This window comes from Malus domestica, chromosome 10 (genome assembly GCF_042453785.1).
Source record: "Malus domestica chromosome 10, GDT2T_hap1".
Lineage (NCBI taxonomy): Eukaryota > Viridiplantae > Streptophyta > Magnoliopsida > Rosales > Rosaceae > Malus > Malus domestica.
In genome coordinates this window covers 23,008,857-23,028,908 of record NC_091670.1, presented here as the reverse complement: position 1 = coordinate 23,028,908, position 20,052 = coordinate 23,008,857, and the positions used below count along the sequence as shown (strand labels likewise).

Genomic DNA, 20,052 nt, shown 5'->3' with positions numbered 1-20,052 from the left:
ATATGATGAGGAGTATCCAACAAACAAAACCAATTCATATATAATTCAATGGGAAATTGGCAATATAACAGCGGAATTTTGTTTTGATGTTGTGTAATAATTACTATATAAATTTAAAAAAATTAAAATTAACCACAACTTCAAATTGTGTTACAATTTGGCACCTACGTTCACCTTCATTCAACCTTACATTAATTACTCTCCAATTAATTTTAATGGTATGTGACGATAACAGCATTCTTTTATAATATCATTCTCATAGAGTAAATATATGATGATTTGACAAAGAAAAAAACATGGAGAGAAAGTGCAAAAGTATTTAGGGCGAAAAAAGTCGCATAAGCGCAATTTTGGCGAAAACAGGGTGTATAGAGTTTGATAAATACTCGTTGCCATTAATAAATAGACATGTCATAAGAGAAAGAGAAATGCTAAGAGGATTTTTTAAAGTGAGATTTTTTATGAACTTTCTGTCATCTTACAGTTTAACGTTAATTTTCGTGTCAACATTATAAAATATTGTGCAAAAAACATGAGGTGGCAGAGAATCCATAGAAAGTTCCACTTTTGAGACAATCACCTTAGCATTTCTTTAAAAAAAAAAAAACGACTCTCTGCCACCTTCAGAGAGTGTCTCCTTACCATTTATCCTTGTTATAATATTAATACATATACTCATGGTATAATAATTATCATTAGTCACTCAATACTACGGTCTGGTGGTATTCCTCTTCACTTGTAAGTGAGAGGTCTTAGGTTTGAATCTTGTAGATGGCGAATTCGATATCAAATTAGGTTGTTCACTGTATAATTTAGCTTAACTTCCCCTCCGCTTAATGTAAAATATATCTTTGTACTCAAAATAATTATAATTAATTTGTAACACCACATGACGGTGTTATTAGGTTACATTGAAAAGTTACTTGGTCAACTCAACTCATCTAAGAGCATCTTTAACCAGAGATGTAAAATGCTTAAGATTTTACATTTTTTTACCAAAAAATTCTCTAATGAACGAGATGTAAAATATTCTTGACATAAAATCTAAGATTTTTTTTTAAATTAAAAAAATATTAAATAGAGTGACCTCGGTCACAATCATTCCTTATCCAATCAAAGAAATAAGCTTTTTTTTTTTTGGAAAGAAAGAAATAAGCTTTATAGATAGCATTTGTTAACGTTCTATCTGAAACATGAAGGTTGTTAAATTGAAGGCCAGTACTAGTAATAGCATTTGCCACGAAGTGTGCTTCTTTATAAACTTGAGCCCAGAAGACGGAATCAAAAGAGGCCGCTAAGCCTTTGATATCTTTTAATTATAAACTTTAAATGTCAAGGAACACTGCAAGACCCTAAGATTGAGTCAATCACAAGCTTAGAGACTCCCTCCACACAGATTTTCTTGAACCTCTACTTCTTATCCATAGTGCATCCCTTATACATCTCTTCTCTTGGGATAAAACCCACATTTACATTTAAAAAAAAAAAATTTGAATATAGTTTCCACATTTCAACTTCGCAATTTTGATTTGAGCAAGGTTGAAATTGATCAATTGATAGGACACATAAATTGGACCCAAAAAGATAGGGGATAGGACCCATAATAATATAATTTATGACTGATGACTATCAAACGAAGTGACTAATCTTGTCATGAATTAACTATGAATTATAGTTTATGATTGATGACTATCAAACAAACAAACTAATCTTGTCCTGAATTAATTATGAATTATAGTTTATGATTGATGACTATCAAACAAACAAACTAATCTTTGTCCTGAATTAATTATGACTTGTGGTCTTGCATGAATTGCTGCTTGTTTTATTTTTTAATTTTTTTTAATTTTTTATATTTTAATTTTTGAACAAATAATATTATCTACAATAGGGGAGAGAGTGAGTTTAACCTCACAATAGGCTAACAGTAATATGATTCAAATTCGCTTATGGTAAAAATTAAATCTAAAACCTCTAACTTATAAGTGAAGAATAACAACACCCGACCGTAATACTGAATGACATTATTAGTTTATGTATCAATTATATACGAGACCAAGGCTTCCATAATACAACTGGTCCACATATAGGATATTTACAAGCGTCGGTTGGCTTGGCCAAAAAAAATTCACTGTTAAAGGTACATACTGCAACGTCAGCTAAAAGATCCCAGCGGACTTGTTTATCCTTTTGGGTGTTTGGGTCCTAGGGATGTAGATCTGGCTATGAGATTTGATTGATTCATCTCAAAGTATAATTTCCGGTATGCTTCTCCCAAAAGGGGATGTAGCTCAAATGGTAGAGCGCCCGCTTTGCATGCGGGAGGTACAGGGTTCGATCCCCTGCATCTCCATAGGTGTAAATTTTTTAATTCAGATTAATATGAAAGTTGTTTTGCAACCTTTTTGTAAGTGTGTTTGTTTTTAAATATAAAAATTGAAGTGTACAATGATTTTTTCAAAGTGTTAATAGCATCTCTCTTCGGCAAATTTGGGCCAATATAGTTTATGATCTTAATAACTAATTATGGGTTGTTTAAATTTGGGTCAAAATATCAATTTTCAATAGCTACTATGTCTGAAAACTCAAATATGGGGTTGTGTATGCTTCTTGGCCTACAAATAAAAGGTGTGTATGTGTATGCGAATTTCGTTTAGGGTTTGGAAGAGTCCGCTAAAAGGTCTCTGATGCCTAAGTTAGAAAAGAAGTAGATAGAAAAAGAAAACTTGAGAGAGTTTTAAGTAGTAAGTAACGTTTACTCCTAGGAGGGGAGGCTGCAGAGCATACTAGACAATCCTTGATCATGCAAGTCATTCGCTGCAGTCCTGCCAGCTAGTAGTCTTGAAGGCCTTTGTTAGTAAGAGAGCAAAAGCGCCGAACATCTCAGGAGAGACTCAGGAAAGTCGGTGCCCTGCCGCCACTAGGCAGGGTATGGCCCGATAACAAAACGGGCGGCCTGGAGAGCCCATGGTCCGTTATGGCATAAAATCTCATTATCTTATGGCAGACTAAGTCTTATTCACTTAGCGTAATATTTTGGTCTACTCATGATGTCAAAAGTAAAATCGTCATATTGAACATATTGTCCACATGTCATTCTCCTATTGAATGTGGTTAATTTATAGCTCCACGGTACCCAACTCCAAGCCAAGAGAGGCACAATCGTTAGTTCTCCACAAGAGCTCCTCTTTTTACATTATGTCAAACAAGGCTCTCATTGATGATACAGCTACAAACTAAATGGACAGAATTACATAAATTACTTACAATTTCTAAGCACGGTTTATTTATTAATTCTGCATCCCACATGCCCACATGTAATAACTGTTGGAAAATAATTCACGCCAGTGTTCGACGGACGTAGTATTCCTTAACTTCTAAATAAAAAAGTGTACGAACTTCAACTAACTAGACGAAACCAAAAAATAATTCCTCACTGCAAAATTAAAGAATAACTCTCTTTAAGATCAAATAATTCCATCAAATGGAGTATGGTTATTTGTGGTATGTAAAACTGTAGGTAACCAATTATGTCTGTTAATTAAGCTTACGTGTCCTCCTTCAAGGCTTCAACCCCAAGACTTTTGCCTACTAGCTAGGGACTGCTCACTAACATATATAGATTCTTCATTCTCGAATGCCACCTATTTACAAACCTTTTAAATTAGGACCAAACTCCATCTGATTATTAATTTACTAATCTCAAATAATGTTCTCTTCTCTCTCTCTCTCTCTCTCTCTCTCTCTCTCTATATATATATATATATATATATATATATATATATATATATATATATATATATATATATACCTGATCATCAACATAACAAATAGTGATTTAGAGAGATCATATTTGAACGGGTATGTGTCAATTTTTTTTTCTTTTTTAAAAAGTGGGGGAGGGACAACTGGTGGCAAGTCATGATTATCTATATATTTCGGAGGCCAGAAAGACTCATAAAGGAATTTCAGTCTCCTCTGACCACAAGTCTGACTTCCACACTAGCAATGAGTTTCGAACCTGAGACTTCCAACGCTATTTAGTTTATTTAGGGCTTTGCATGTGAAAACCGTCGTTGTGTGGCATTCACACGTATAATTAAGTAATGAATGGTCATATAAAATTATCAAATCTTAATGATTGAATACGTGACCGACTAGTCATTCAAAAATATGCCATAAACAACTTAAAATGTGAACCTTGTTTCATTCATATTTTAGAAGTTATATACCATTGTGTTGGATAATAGATTTTCACATTGAAAATATAATAAATAATATATAGTTTATTTAGGGTAGATTTAATCTTAGGCTTTTTAGCTAAAATGGTTCCTGAGATTTGCATAACTCCTCACTTTGATCCTTGAGATTTGAAATCAATAGAAGTGGTACCTGAAATTGTCATCATCAATCATTTTGGTCATTCCATGAAAAATCTCCATTAAATAAGAATAAAATGACAAAAATACTCTCAATTTTTTGTCAAATTATTTTGGCCTTTTGTTTGTTAAATTGAGGGTATTTTTATCGTTTTGATCCTTATTTAACATCCCATCTGTTTAGGACATCTCTAGTAATCACACTTTTAATATCCCTTCCAATTGTATTTCGAATTAGTAGTATGCTCTGAACATGTCCATACATTATCTCTTTTTAAATGTTGGCAGTTGAATATTTTGCTTCTATCAGTGATCAGTACCTTATTATTATTATTTCATTAAGGTGTGTATTTTGATTTTACCTTGTGTGGGTATGACGCGAAATTTATATGCATGTTTTACATGTTCTCGGCATATGCATTAATTAAATGGCTTGCATCACCCTTGGGTGTTTGCCAGCACGTGGCCATCCCGTTGTCCTTTGGGCACGGGGATTGAGGCGTGTCAGATTAGTATAAGAGCATACATAAGATTTCATTTTATTCCACTTAGTAATCAAAATTCTTCTTGTACAATCACGAAATCTTTTATCTTTCTAAACCTTGTTTTGCCTTTTATCAGAATCAAGGATACTTGTGGTGGGAATGTGCCTCGTTGACCTCATACTGGTTTGATGGGTGGAATTTAGCAATTGACCTTCACTATGCGACATGCTTTCCCTAGGAATAGCAAGCAGAGTCGTACTTACATGGAAATTGCTCGGAGTCATGGTGTTACTTATTTGAACGTTGTTGGTGCTTGTGAGGAAGTCGATGATTGGCTTGAGAAGATGGAGGACACTCTGGATAGTATGTCTTGCCCAGCAGCTGAGTGGGTGAAGACCGCAGGTTACTTTTTCCACGGTAATGTGAGATTTTGGTGGAAATCAATGAAAGATTCTCAGCCACCTAACTTAATGATGACTTGGGTTGCTTTCAGGAAACTTTTTAGGAAACACTTTAGGAGCCTGTAATACAAGTTGAGAAAGAGATAGGAATTCTTAGAATTTTGCCAGGGTAACTTGTCGATTACTGAGCTGGATAATACTTTTCGACGATTGGCGAGACACTACCTCCCACTCCATCGGAACCCACACGAGATGATGACTCAACTCGAAATTGCTCTAAATGATGATATCCGCAAACTTATGGCACCACAAACTTATGCATCATACGAAGATATGATCCGGGTATCTTTGAGGATTAAACAGTCATGTTGGAACTGAGTTGCCCAGAATCCACCTCAAAATCAGTTTCAACAGGGTCGAGGTTTCCGATCTCGGATCATGAGAGAGCCTTCATCTTTTTCTTTTTCTTTCGGCCCTAGACACTCATTTTCATTCAAACGCCGTGATCAGGGTTCAGAATCTTCCAATGAGGGATCTGATCTAGACACTCATTTTCATTCAAACACCGTGATCAGGGTTTGGGATCTTCCAATGAGGGATATGACAATGAGATGTTGAGATAGTCTTTTAGTCACTTTACTCCAGCAATCTCGAATTGTATGCGTTGTGGTAAATGACATCGGGGAGAATGTGTTGCAGATATGGACTTGTGTTTCAGATGTAGTGGCATTGGATATTATACCCGTAATTGCCTTACTGGGTGGCCAACAGAGAATTCTGCTTCTGGTTTAGGTTATGGTGGAAGTAGTAGTTTGGGTACTCAGATTCCTGTTCAGAGACAACTGCAGTATTCTAGGGCAGCTTCTTGCAGTCGTGCTCAGGGTAACCACAGATGCCGTGGTAATCAGGGTGCTTGGACTTATGGAGGTCGTAATAGTGGTTCAGGATGACAGGCTCACAGACATATCAATGCCATGACGTAGCGGGAAACAGAGCAGGATGCCAGAGTAATCACTTGTATATTACTTGCTTTTGATCGTTGGGTTCGTGTGTTGATTGATCCGGGTGCTACATATTCATTTTTTATCTCCACAATTTGCAAGGGTTGTGAACCTGTAACCTTCACCGCTTGGTTATGATATGTTTATACAATTACCCCATGGGGATTTGTTTTGGTGCACAATGGGAATTTAGGGATTGCCCAATTACTGTCGAGGGAGAACTTTTAAAGGCCAATTTGGTTCCTTTTAAGCTAGTTGAGTTTAATATCATTTTGGGAATGGATTGGCTATCCAAGCACGATGCACATGTTAGTTGTAGACAGAAGCTTGTGACATTTGATTGGCTTGGACAACTAGCAATCACGTTTCAAGGTGAGCGAAAGATTCTTCAAAATATCATTATTTTTTCCATCAGGACGAAGAAGTTGTTACAAAAGGGTTGTGTTAGATACTTAGCTCATGTGGTCACGCAAGGTGAACCTTTCTTGTGTGCTGTGGATGTGCTGGTGGTGAATGAATTCACCAATGTCTTTCCTGAAGATTTAGAGTTACCGCCTGTAAGGAAAGTTGAATTCACCATCGATTTACTTCCAAGTACTAATCCCATTTCTTTAACACCATACCGAATGACACTAGCTGAATTGAGGGAGTTAAATATTCAACTTCAGGAGCTTGTGGATAAAGGTTATATCCAACCTAGTACATCTTCTTGGGGTGCTCTTGTACTGTTTGTAAGGAAGAATGATTGGTCGATGAGACTTTGCATCGACTATAGACAACTAAATCAGGTAATAGTGAAGAACCGTTATCCCTTACCTCGTATTGACGAGTTGTTTGATCAATTGACAGGTGTCATGTATTCTCAAAGATCGATCTTTGTTCGAGTTATCATCACTTGCTAATCAGGAATGAAGATGTACTGAATATCGCTTTTTACACTCGGTATGGACATTATGAGTTTCGTGTCATGCCTTTTGGATTAACAAATGCACCTGCAGCTTTTATGGACTTGATAAATATAGTTTTTAAACTGTACCTTGATCAGTTTGTGATTGTATTTATTGATGACATATTGATTTATTCCAAGAGTAATGTCGAGCATATGAAACATTTGAAGTTAGTGTTTGAGAAGTTGAGGAAACACCGGTTGTATGCAAAGTTTAGTAAGTGTCAATTTTGCTTAGACCAGATCAGTTTTCTCGGGCATGTGGTTTCTGCTGAGGGAATTTGCGTGGACCCTTAAAAGATTTCTGCAGTTACAGTATGGGAGCAACCTAAGAATGTTACATAAGTGAGGAGTTTTCTTAGTCTAGCTGGTTATTATCGACGCTTTGTGCAAGATTTCTCGGTGATTGCCTCTTACTAAGTTAACCTGGAAATGAGTCAAATTCGAGTGGGATGAAAATTGCGAATGGAGCTTCCAGGAGTTTAAACATCGTCTTACTCATGCCTCTGTCATTGCTATTCCAGACAATGACGACAAGTTTGAAATTTATAGTGATGCATCCTTGTCAGGCTTAGGTTGTGTTCTGATGCAGCATAGGAAAGTCAAAGCCTATGCTTCCAGGAAACTCAAACCTTATAAGAAAAATTACTCCACTTATGATTTGGAACTTGGAGCAGTAGTCTTTGCTTTGAAAATCTGGCGACATTACCTTTACGGCGAGAAGTGCCGCATCTTTACGGATCACAAGAGCTTGAAATATGTTTTCACCTAGAAGGAGTTGAACTTGATACAGAGAAGGTGGATGGAACTCATTAGTGACTACGATTGCACTATTGAGTATCATCATGGTCACGCAAATGTCGTAGTGAACACTCTTAATCGGAAATCCTATGGACAACTTGTTTCCCTCCGAGCCATCCATGTTCCATTATTTTTTTTCTCTTAGAGGAACCGAATTTGCGTTGGCTCCAAATCCACATGGAGCATTGTCGGCACACTTCCAAATTAGACCTGTATTGGTGGATCTTGTTTGGAAAGCTCAGGAACACGATCAGCAGTGTGTAGACCTAAAAGAACAAGTGTAGAATAGGTTGAGATGAGATCTGAGGATTTGAAGATGAAGCTTTGATGATGGGAAATAGATTATTCGTGCCCAAAAACAATGAAGTCCATGAAAAAGGAAATCCTTGATGATGCTTACATTTCGACATATATGATGCACCCGGGTAGTACTAAATTATACCATACTATTCGTCCATTCTAATATTGGTATGTGATGAAATGGGATGTAGCGGAGTATGTGGAGAGATGTATAATTTGCAAACAAGTGAAAGCTGACAGACAAAGACTAGAAGGGTTGATGTAAAATCTCCCTATACCAGCTTGGAAGTGGGTGGATATCACTATGGATTTTGTGTTTGGATTACCGAGCACACAGTTAAGTTTTAATGACATTTGGGTAATTGTGGATAGGCTCACTAAGAATGCTCATTTTTAACCAGTTTGACAAAATTATACATTGGAGAAGTTATCACAGTTGTTTATCGGGAATATTGTCAAACTTCATGGTGTACCCGTTACCATTGTTTCAGACAGAGATCCAAGATTCACCTTTAGGTTTTGGAAAGCATTCCATGATGTCATGGATACACAACTATTGTAGAGCACTGCTTATCACCCACAAAAAGATGGTCAATCTAAGAGGACGATCCAGACTTTGGAGGACATGTTGAGGGTTTGTGTTCTCCAATTCAAGGGTAGTTGGGATAATTATTTGCCTTTATCGAGTTTGCCTACAATAACAGTTATCACTCTAGTATTGGTATGACACCTTTTGAAGCACTATATGGAAGGTCGTGCATGACACCACTGTGTTGGACTGAGGTTGGTGAACGAGTTTTGGTGGGGCCAAAATTGTCGACACCATTAATGCAAACATCCAATTGATAAAGAGAAATTTGGAGATGGCACAAGATCGATAGAAGAGTATCGCTAACCAACATTCTAAAGATTGTGAGTATGAAATTGGTGCCTTTGTATTTTTGAAATTGTCGCCCTGGAAGGGTGTGGTCCGCTTTGGTAAGCGAAGGAAGTTCAGTTTGTTGGCCTCTACAAAATTACAGAGAGAATTGGCGATGTTGCTTATACATTGGAGTTACCACTCGAATTATTGCCGATACACGACGTGTTTCATGTTTCCATGCTTCGAAAGTACGTACCGGATCCATCTCATGTTTTGCAGCCGCAACCTTTAGAAATGAGTCCAGACATGAGCTATGTTGAGGAGCTAGTGGGAATCATTGACCGACATGATAAAGCGTTGAGAAACAAGGTCATTCCATTGGTAAATGTGTTATAGAGGAACCAAGCAGTTGAGGAAACGACGTGGGAAACAGAAGAACTGATGAGAAATCAATATCCGTACCTGTTTACTTGATGTAGTAAATTTTGGAGATGAAATTCTCTTAAGGGGGTAGATTGTCATACCCTGTCCTTAATTTTTAAGTATTTGTATTATTAAATGTGTGAATTTATCAAATTGCCTTCGTAGCATGAGCATTGACTTTCGTTGACCATATTGTCATTACACGTATGACTAATTTTCTTAATTTATTCTTTTTGTACTTGGCGCCACAAATGTTTGGGAACGAGCAAATTCAAATTTAGAGGTAGAACAAAGTTTTTACGATTTCGAAACGTCTAGGGTATTTCGGTAATTTTACGTTTGGAAGATATTTCATGTTTCATCTTTAATGGTCTTAATTTGTGAGACAATGGGACCCACTTCTATACCCTTGTCCCCAGCCTTCCCTTTTTCTCGTGTGACCCGCCTTCCCATTTTTCTGTCACTTCTATCTTTAAACTCTCTTCTCTCATCTCTCTCTGAACTCTTTCTGCTATCTCTGAAATCAGCCCTCCTTGAGGGGACACACACAAACAACAACAATGACCCCACCATCACCCGTGTGAACCCAGAAACAAAAGAGGACCCCCCAAACTCTCTTTTTTCTCTGCACCATCACTGTTCACGAAATCTCTTCGGTGAGTTCTCGCCTTTTTTAGATGAAGGTAAGCCTCAATCTTAGTCCAAAATTTGTAGTTTGTGTTTTGGTGTATGTTTGGGAGTCGTTTTGAGAAGTTTTGGTAAATTTTGGACGTAGCAAACTAATAGGGAAAACTTCCCCAGTTTTTCAATGAGGACAACCACTTTGCAGCCACTTTTCGACCAACTCTGGCCACCACTCTGTCCCAAATTGGTACAAATATTTTCTCCTCGTGTCAAGCTTCATTTTGGCTTTTGAAACATCGAAAATGATTGAGAAACGAGCTCGAACGAAGCTGGGGAAGTCGAGCCCAGAAACCGATCAGTTTCAGGCCTTGCAAGGAAGGCCAGTAGCTTGCACTCGCAGGTGCTTGAGGCTGCAAGTGTAGCACACGCGCCTCCCCGGAGGTACTCTGCTCTGTCGCCAGTCGGCGACTTTTCCGGTGACACAACTCAATGCTTGGCCTTCTGGGCCTCTGCCCTGTGGTGGCGCCTAGGGGAACCCGAGGTCCCTCCTTTGGTTTTTTGATGTCCTGAATCTGAATATGACATCCATTTTTCCAAATTCAATCATCTTGTTAGGTTACTAATTAGTCATCTTTTGTGCTCAGGTGCGTAATTAAAGTTGATCCTATCCTCCCTATTATTGAATGATACTTTGGTAACAGAGTAATTGTGAGTGGACCTCTTCTAAAATGCATGATTTTATTACTAGAAATGCATAAATAAAAAGCATGATTTTATGACTATGTTTTATGAAACGTTTAGCAGTTATCGGATTTATACTTTATGAAATATCATGCTTTATCGAATTTATGTTTACTAAAATATTTATGAACATGGATTTATGATATAGTGTTTGAGTTATTGAGCTTCGATGATATATATTTTGAATAAATTATGTTCATGATTTTATGTGCTTACTTAGCGAGTATTCATACAATGTGCCTTTGTGCGGGTGATGAATATGCCTTCGGGCGGGCAATGTATGTGCCTTCAAGCAAGCCATGGATGTGCCTTCGGGTGATTATGATACCACTACTAAGCACACTATATATGATATATGTGTTATGGAAGTTTTATGGCATGCTAGAGTTTTCAAAAAATCTTTTACTTATTATGCTATATGAGTTTTCTAAAGCAGAGGGTTCTTACGTTTGAAGGGTAATTGATTTTAGTATTATTTATATTAAACTTGGTCCACTCATGTTTTGTTTTGTGCCCCCTTCAGGACCTAGGAACGAGGTGTACGATTCGAGCTACGAGACATTCCTATATCAGTGACTTTGTGTCCTCCCCTCTGCGTAGGACATCTCTAGTAATCGCACTTTTTAATATTGCTTCCGCTTGTATTTCGAATTGGTAGTATGCTTTGAACATGCCCATGCATTATCACTTTTTAAATGTTTGCAGTTGAATATTTTCCTTCTATCAGTGATCAGTACCTTATTATTATTATTATTATTATTTTGTTAAGGTGTGTATTTTGATTTTACCTCACATGGTTACGGCGCAAAATTTATACGCATGTTTTACATGTTTGCGGCATATGCATTAATTAAATGGCTTGCGTCACCTTCCGGTATCGACCAGCACATGTCCATCTCGTTATCCTTCGGACACCGGGATCGGGGTGTGTCACCTTGTATGTGCTTATAATATGGAGAGTAGTCCAACCTACTCTTACAAGCACATGTAAGGTCCTTCATTTTTCCGATGTGGGGGTTCATACATAATTAGTAACTTACTTACCAAATAATGAATACCAAGGCGTGTGAAGTGACTGTAAAACAATGTTGTAATACCCTGAAAGCTTAAATATATGAATTATATATTCATAATTATGAATATGTGGAGAAAATTGAAAAAAAAAATTGATTTATGGTTATGAAAATAGAATTGGGAAATTTTTATAATTTATGAAGTTTAAAGTTTGGAAATTTATTATTTAAAATTCCTAAACCTTTTGATGTCAAAATTTATGGTGTTTTACAATGAGATTGCCACCACCCATCACTTGGGAACACTTACCTTACCTCCCCTCTCTCAATTACACCAAAAAACATAAGGGTTTGGAGGTGGTTTGGTGATAAAACACCCGTGGGTGTTGCGGCCACCCTTGTCTGAATTCCACCAATTGTAAAATGTTTCCCTCCAATTACCACCATTACTAGACTTCCCTTGAGGCCTAGAACAAAGACCAAACAACTGTAGGGGCGGCGGAGCACCAGAGGTGACGATTCGAGGCCACACATGTATATGGTTTCCAGCGGGTTTGGGCCAAATTGGACTTGACCGCAAGTATAAAGTTTGTTATACTCTTTGAGACCTTCATTTTTGTAATTTTTGAGAATTTTTAGAAATAGTAGAATTTTTCCTGCGAGTCGGGGCGGCCAACCGCCACCCGCAGCTGCGGGTGCGGCGGTGCATGGCCAGGGAGCCGACATTGTCTTTTTTTGTGAATTTTGTTTTTCTAATTATGCTTTTGAGATCTAACTGTTGTGGGTTGAATATTAATACGATTGTGGTATATGTTGGATTTAAATGAATATATTCAGTTTTGGTTTGAATTTTAGAAATGTGAACTACGAATGGCTTGATCCCTGTTTAGGATACGTAGGCAGTCTAATGAGACGTTAGATGCAACCATAAAATAAGTGAAATTAAATAATCGAGAATTAATATTTAGTTGGAGTCTTGATCTAAGAGAATAAATTGGTAAGATAATTGAATTATGGTATGTTTGGTGAGAGAATTATGATTTAGACCATTTGTGGAATTAAGGAATTAAAAGCAAAGAACCTTAACCCTTGAATAGAAAATTATAAAGAGTTTAAAGTGGGCCTATCATCAAAATTATTATCCAAAATAAATTATTCCGGGCCGGGGTGTTACAAATATCGATTAGGGTTTTAATTATTATTATTAAGGGGAGAGGTAATGATTCTAAATTATTACAATCATTTAGGGGATGCGAGAGTTTTGAACATCAGACATTGATAAAAACCCACCACCCTATCTAGTTTCAATTTAATTACATAGGTAATACTATGGAGACTAAATTTGTAAATTGAATTTTGTAAACTAAATGACATGGAAGTTAATGATTAGATTATTATTTAAGTGTAGATTGATGTGCTTATTTCTCATTGGTGACACATCATTTGGTTTGCAAATTTAGTCTATGTAACATTACTCTAATTACACTAAAGGTCAAATAAGTTTTGGGAAAAGGAGAGATGTATAAGAAATGTATAAGGTCAAGCACACAAATGGTAAAAAAAAAAAAAATACCTAAAACCATTAGAAATATTGAAGAAATGTATAAGGAAAGACCTAAATGAAAAGAAAAAAAAAGGAAAAAAAAAAAACTAATTTTCACTTTCAAGATTTTGATTTCATCACTCATTTTTTCCTTGTCTTTTATCTCGTTTTCTCAACATACTTTATTCATATCTCAAATAAAAATGTGAAATTAAAGACTGAAAACAAAATAATTATTAAACATGCTTTAATTGACCAATCATGTCAAATAATTAAGCGTCTCAACCCCAAGACTTTGGTTCATTATACGGTTTATGCGCTGCAAGCTTAATACGTTCATACGGTTGTAGGTTGGGAGAGATATGACTAATGAGTAATGATTAGAGAGACGGGCCATACCAACAACTCACCATTTCATACCCTTTCCCATTTTTAATTTCAAAATTTGGAAGCAACCCTAATAATTTAGATTCTTCATTCTCGAATGCCACCTGTTTACATACCATTTTAATTTGAGCCACACTCCATCTGATTAATTTAATTAATCTCAATGAATGTTATCTCTTTACCTAATCACGAATCTATGATAAACATATACAACACATATAAACCTAGATACCTCTTTAAACGGGTATACGCGTCGTTTTCATTAGCACCAACCTCCAACCTAGACACCTATTTAAACGGGTAGGTGTCCTTATAATAAATAGTTCACTACTAATTGAATTGAGACGTTTCGTATAAAATTTCATACTTATTGGTTTGCTTAAGTGGTTAAGTTGTGGATCATGTGAACATTGATTTATAGCAAGCTACATGACTGAAATTTTGACATAGTATCATAGTGGACCAAAAGTAACTTAAGTTTGAAGTCCAAAGATGACACCCGAATCAAATCTCTTAAACTCAAACAATAAAGGTTCACCAATGTGGAAACCCCGACTTCAAAGTCCCGAGTTTAGAGTTGGACACTTGAATTGTATCCCCAAAGTGCCGAGCAAATCAAATCCCCAGATCCCAAATCGGAAACCTACAATTCAATCTCATGAAGCTAAATCTCTCTTATAATGAATGATTCAACTAATAAGTGCATTGAGCCATTTTGTATAAAGCCACACACCTGTTTGGTTTGAACAAATTGAGTTTGGACTTGGAAACCTGAATAGTAACCGTGAATTCCCGAGTTGAGACACTTGAATCAAATCCATGAAACTCAAATCGAAAGCCTATAATCAAATCTCACGAAGCTAAATCTCCCTTGTAATGAATGACTCCACTACTAAATGCATCGGGTCATTTATTCATAAAACCATACACTTACATATTGATTTGAAAAACTGATTAAGTTATAGACAGTATTGATGAGATTAGTAGTGATCCACTCCTGTATGAAACTTTAACCGTTTCCACTATTAGTAGATCTTCGTTCATTAAAAAAAAAACAAAAAAAAGTAAGTCTTTGTATGGTGACAATGGCAATCCATGGCTCAGCAAACATGTATATTCGCAATCAGGTTAAACTCTACAAATTAAATGTGCCGGAAAGAAGAAACCTAGATCTTGAAAACATCAAATGAGATGAAAAATTCTAGTTACCAAAGAATGAACACACCAAGGTTTTGACAAAATAAAAAAATTAAAAAAAATTAAAAAAAACACACCAAGGCGCGTGATTTGACCGTGAAACAATGTCAATTAGGGTTTTTGATTAAAATCAAAGTTTTAAAATACCCTAGGCGCTATGGAAAAAAAAAGGAAAAAGAATGTAATAAAAGTCAATAAGCTCAATAAGCAAATTAACAAATTACAAATATATAATAACAGATTTCACAATTGAATTGATTTAACAAATTCCTTTGGGTAGCTTGCTCGTTGCCTACTTTAATATAATTAGTTAATTAAAAAAAAAACATGGAACCACCGAGTGTGCCACCTAGACTGCCTAGTCCTTCCCCAATATTAGTGATTGTTTTTGCCAAAAATTGCCACAAAACTCCACTAGCAACAGCCTAGGCCGATTTTTAAAACACTGATTATAACCAATCGACATTAAGCCTTGTGTAGCAGGCCTCACTGGCTCCACCTTGCCCTTTGAAACACATACAAAACCTCATTTATGTATTAATTGTCCACCCCAAGAAACCACACCCTAAGACTTGGTTTCTAGGGGTTTAAGCGTGATAAGTTAATATAATGTGTACGTTGAGAGAGATAAGACTAGTGATTCGAAAGACAGACTATAGAAACATTTTGGCAATTGATAATTTGAAGCAACGCAAAATATGAAACTAGAGAGTTGAAATTTCTCTTGACCACCACGTATAGATTCTCATTCACAAAGCATTATAATTTGAACCAAACTCCATTGGGATTAATTTAATTAATCTCAAAGAATGTTCTCTCTTTACTTAATCATAAATCTAAGATAAAATAAAACTGATAGAGACCAAGATATCCCTATTTAAACGTGTGCACATGTCATTTTCATTAGCACCAGCTTCCAGCTCCATTATGTACTATGTAGGGCTCTGCATGTGAGCCGTCGGTGCGTGTACAATCCATTCGTACCTACAATTAAATAAATGAATGGACATATAAAAATTTCACAATATAAAACCTAGTCATTGAATAAGTAATCGAAGTTTGTAGTGCTGCGATCAACTTCAAAATGAGACCTTGTTTTATGATATTTCAGAAGTTATAGATATTTTTATGCATAAATCTGATATACATTTTTTACTCGTTTTCTGTTAGCTTAAGCTTTTGATGTTTAATTGTTCTTCGGTTGTCCTTCTCCCCTTATCTAACTAGATCCATACATGGGTGTTGATTCTAAAAATTACAAAGCTTATGTGACGCATAAGTTGAGCAACTATTCAACTAACTACGTCCTTCTTATGAATACGGACGTGCCAACTTGCGATCAAGCTTGGTCAGGCGAGTAGAATAAATGTGGTGGTGTGGTGTTAAACGTGCTGCTGACTTTTGCACTTGAATGACTATGGTTGAGGAAGGAACGCCTCTCAGCCTAGGATTTTAGAACCTGAAGGCAAGGTTACATAATTCATTGCGAAGTTCAAGATTTTCTACACCAGGTTCTGCAGCTTCAACTATATTCGTGAGAATATAAGTGCACCGAATCAGTATGAGGCTGTATGAGCAAAGATACTCAAGGGAGATGTATCTTTATTGTGAACATCATTTGGTCATCTAAATGCCGAACTTTGAATTGTACTTGTGAGTAACCAATCATATAACACATCACTTTGCCAAGGAAGCTAATGAAGTGATTTTTTTTGGCAAAAGAATTGAAGACTCTTCGCTGGCTGAGACTTAAATAGATAACGAACTGAACTAGAAGTAGTGATGTTCAACTGAACTGAAGGTACTCCTAGGCTGACTATTTCTACCGCTCTAGTGATGTTCACCCAAATTGAATTATGCTGGTTGCCAACCCAGTGATGTTCCAACGAACTGAAGATATGCTAACTGAGGGTTTAGGATAATTACTATTTTTCTCATAGTTGTGAGAAGGTTTCGCATAGAGCGTTTTGAGTTGTTTGTATGTTGAGTTGAAGGAGTTTCTCATGTTGTAAAGCCACTTCTATTATAGGGGTGGATTTCGTGATAACCAAGTTTGCCGCGATAAAGTCCTGATAGGACTATGCCTTCTCGGTGCCCACTTATCTCTTCATCCCCTCTTTAATCAAAATTCAATCTTTATCTGGTCTGGTCTCGGCTTCTTTGACTTGAACCATAGGATTTTGTATCTAGTCTCCTCATGCATTTAATTCATTCTTTATCTGATCAGCCTTAAGTTTTGATTCCTGGAATGATTCAAACCTTATCAAAACCCAGCCTGATCCTTTGCAATTTTAATTCAACTAGGACTCAAACAAGCCTAAGTCTGATCCCTTAGTAATCCTACTTCCATTAGGACTCGGTCTAATTATGCTTTTTTAGGCTAAGAAAGCTAACTAACCTTAGGGACCACCGTTAGACCGAGGGTCATGGCTTTACAACTCGATTTATCTCTCCTCGGCACAATTCCGATACTTCAGGATCAAACAGTGAGAGAAGATGTAAACCTAATATACGCTATTGTCTTATTCCTGTTGGTTTATATTGTTGTAACTCAGTTGTTGTATAGAACCTGTTGACTTCGAATATAACAGCTAAAACCCAATTGGGCACAGGGGTATATTAACAAAGTCAAATGGTCGCTACGATTCAATTAAACATTAATTAAAATTTTTAGTTACAACTCAGATGGCTAAACCCACATTGGCAATTCTTATATAAAGCTCAATCACAAATGCTATGTTCGTCAGTACATCGAGGTTCAATTAAACCCACAAGACATAAAAATCAGACATTCAGAAAGATGGGGATGATCAAAAGAGTACTATTTCGACATTTTCGAGCTCCGATTAATCGAAAGAACAATTTGATCAGAAGCAATGCGTTCATGGAGGCCGTTGTAAAAGTAAATGGTGATCATCGTCGTCAGAGTACTAGCGTAATTTCTCATCATACTCGGGAAGATGGGGCTGTGAGGATGAAGATACTGGTAAGAAAGGAAGATTTGAAGCAAGTTCTGGAGCTCATGAATGGCAGCAGCATTCATAACCAAGCATCAGTTGTTAGGGCATCGTCATCATTTTCTTTGGAGCAGAGGCTAAATGTTTTGAGAAAAAAGTAAGTTCAAAGAGCCAAACAACGCCTCCAGAGTTCTTGGAGTCCTGAATTGCAAAGCATCCCTGAAGAAATTTAATTTTAAAACCTTAATTACAACTAAATTTTTCGAGTGTGTTATTTGACTTTATGTGTTTGACATCACACCTTGATCGCATGTAATTTCTTTCTCCAATTCATATTGGTTTCTTTCAACATAATAAAAACATCCTTGTTGGTTCTATGGTAGCTTGTTATAGCTCTAACTAGCTTTAGTTTGGGCTTTGCAAGTCGCATACAAATATGAGTTCATGTCATCAATAATTTATCTTCGATCTTAACACGCCCGGATAAAAATAACCGACCACTTAAAAGTAACTCTATTGTAACCATTAACAAAGAGCACAAATTTGGTGCTCATTAAGAGCAAAGAGCACAAGTAGTATTTTCGCCTTTAACTAGATATATTAGTATCGATAACATGTTGTTTTGGATTAGTTGGGTTAGAGTAGTCAAACTTAGAGACATCTTTTCAAATAATGGAAAAAGTGAACTACTATTAAACCGATATCTAGTTGGTATAACATGTATATTAAGATAACATTGCCATTTATTTGTATTTGGAATTAAAGTATAGAGGAAGTCTAGACAAGCTAACTCGTTTAGAAGAGTTACTTGATGAAGTTTGTTTTTACTATTAATAAATTATCTATATACTAAAACCCAGTGAAAAACATTGTTCACGAGCAGTGTAATGGCTTAAATACCCCTTGGTGTCTTCTTTGTTTCCCGTGGTCTTACCTGCTTGGTACAGTGAGATGACGCTTCTTCTGAATTTTTTGTCTTCTGAATTTTCTGTTTGTTTCCTCATTTTGTTTGACTGTTGCTCTCCCTGTGTACCCATGTATAGCTGTTGGGAAAACAAAAATAATAATAAAAAAATGTGATTAAAACAGGGCCACGTCGTTTGTGGCACAACTAACAATAAAAATTTGTATCTTCTAAATTTTTTAAACCCATTAATAGTTGTTGGGAAAACAAAAAAAATATTAAACAATTGTGATTAAAACAGGGCTAGTTTGTGGCACAACTAACAATAAAAATTTATGCTTTCTTTATTTTTTCAACCCAGGTTTAGCAGGTGGGAAAACAGAAAAAAATATTAAAAAATGTGATACACAGTGAATTTAACGAGCCTCTCTCATACCACATGTTGGTCATCGTGAGATTTGCTTCTCACCTTGTAACTCAGTTGAATCCGACACTGTTCAGAAATAGTAAAAGGGCGGAAATGCCCCTCGGTTTTTGCTTTGTTTCTGCATTTGTGCAGTCGAATGACTGTTGTACCCATTCACTCCACGTGTCCATCATCTAGTCACCCTCTATTTGGGTTGCCTTCTGAATTTTTTGTCTTCTAAATTTTCTGTTTGTTTCCTTATTTTGTTTTACTGTTGCTCTCCCTATGTATGACACACCCCGATCCTAGAATCAAGGCATGCTGGCCGTCACGTGAACGTGACATAACCATAAGTGTGGTGCGGAAGCAAAGATAGGAGAATTATGAAGGAATAAAAAACCAATTACTAGCAAGAATAACCAAATAGCATGCTAGAGTGAGTTAAAGTGTGAACACACACATAAACAAAGCTTAAGCAACTAGGTGCAGTCAAGTAGGACTATAATTAAGTTACAACACCCGCAGGTGAGTCCTACATTAGGGGAGTCTGTCAGAAAGCCGTGCAAGTCCTCGCCAACCACCAACTGCTAACTAGAACCTGGAGGGGCGCAAAACAAAATTGAGTGGGTCAATAAAACAAAGTTTTTCGAAAACCTTTCATTTAAAACATTTCTAACCCCTC

The 20,052-nt window shown here is 36.4% G+C and overlaps 1 non-coding gene across 1 annotated transcript; it reads left to right on the top strand.

Annotated features, from left to right (window-relative positions):
• The first annotated feature begins 2,280 nt into the window (after window positions 1-2,280).
• On the top strand, window positions 2,281-2,353 carry TRNAA-UGC (transfer RNA alanine (anticodon UGC)). Its single transcript has one exon. It is a non-coding gene; the product is annotated as a tRNA-Ala (tRNA).
• Window positions 2,354-20,052: the final 17,699 nt, after the last annotated feature.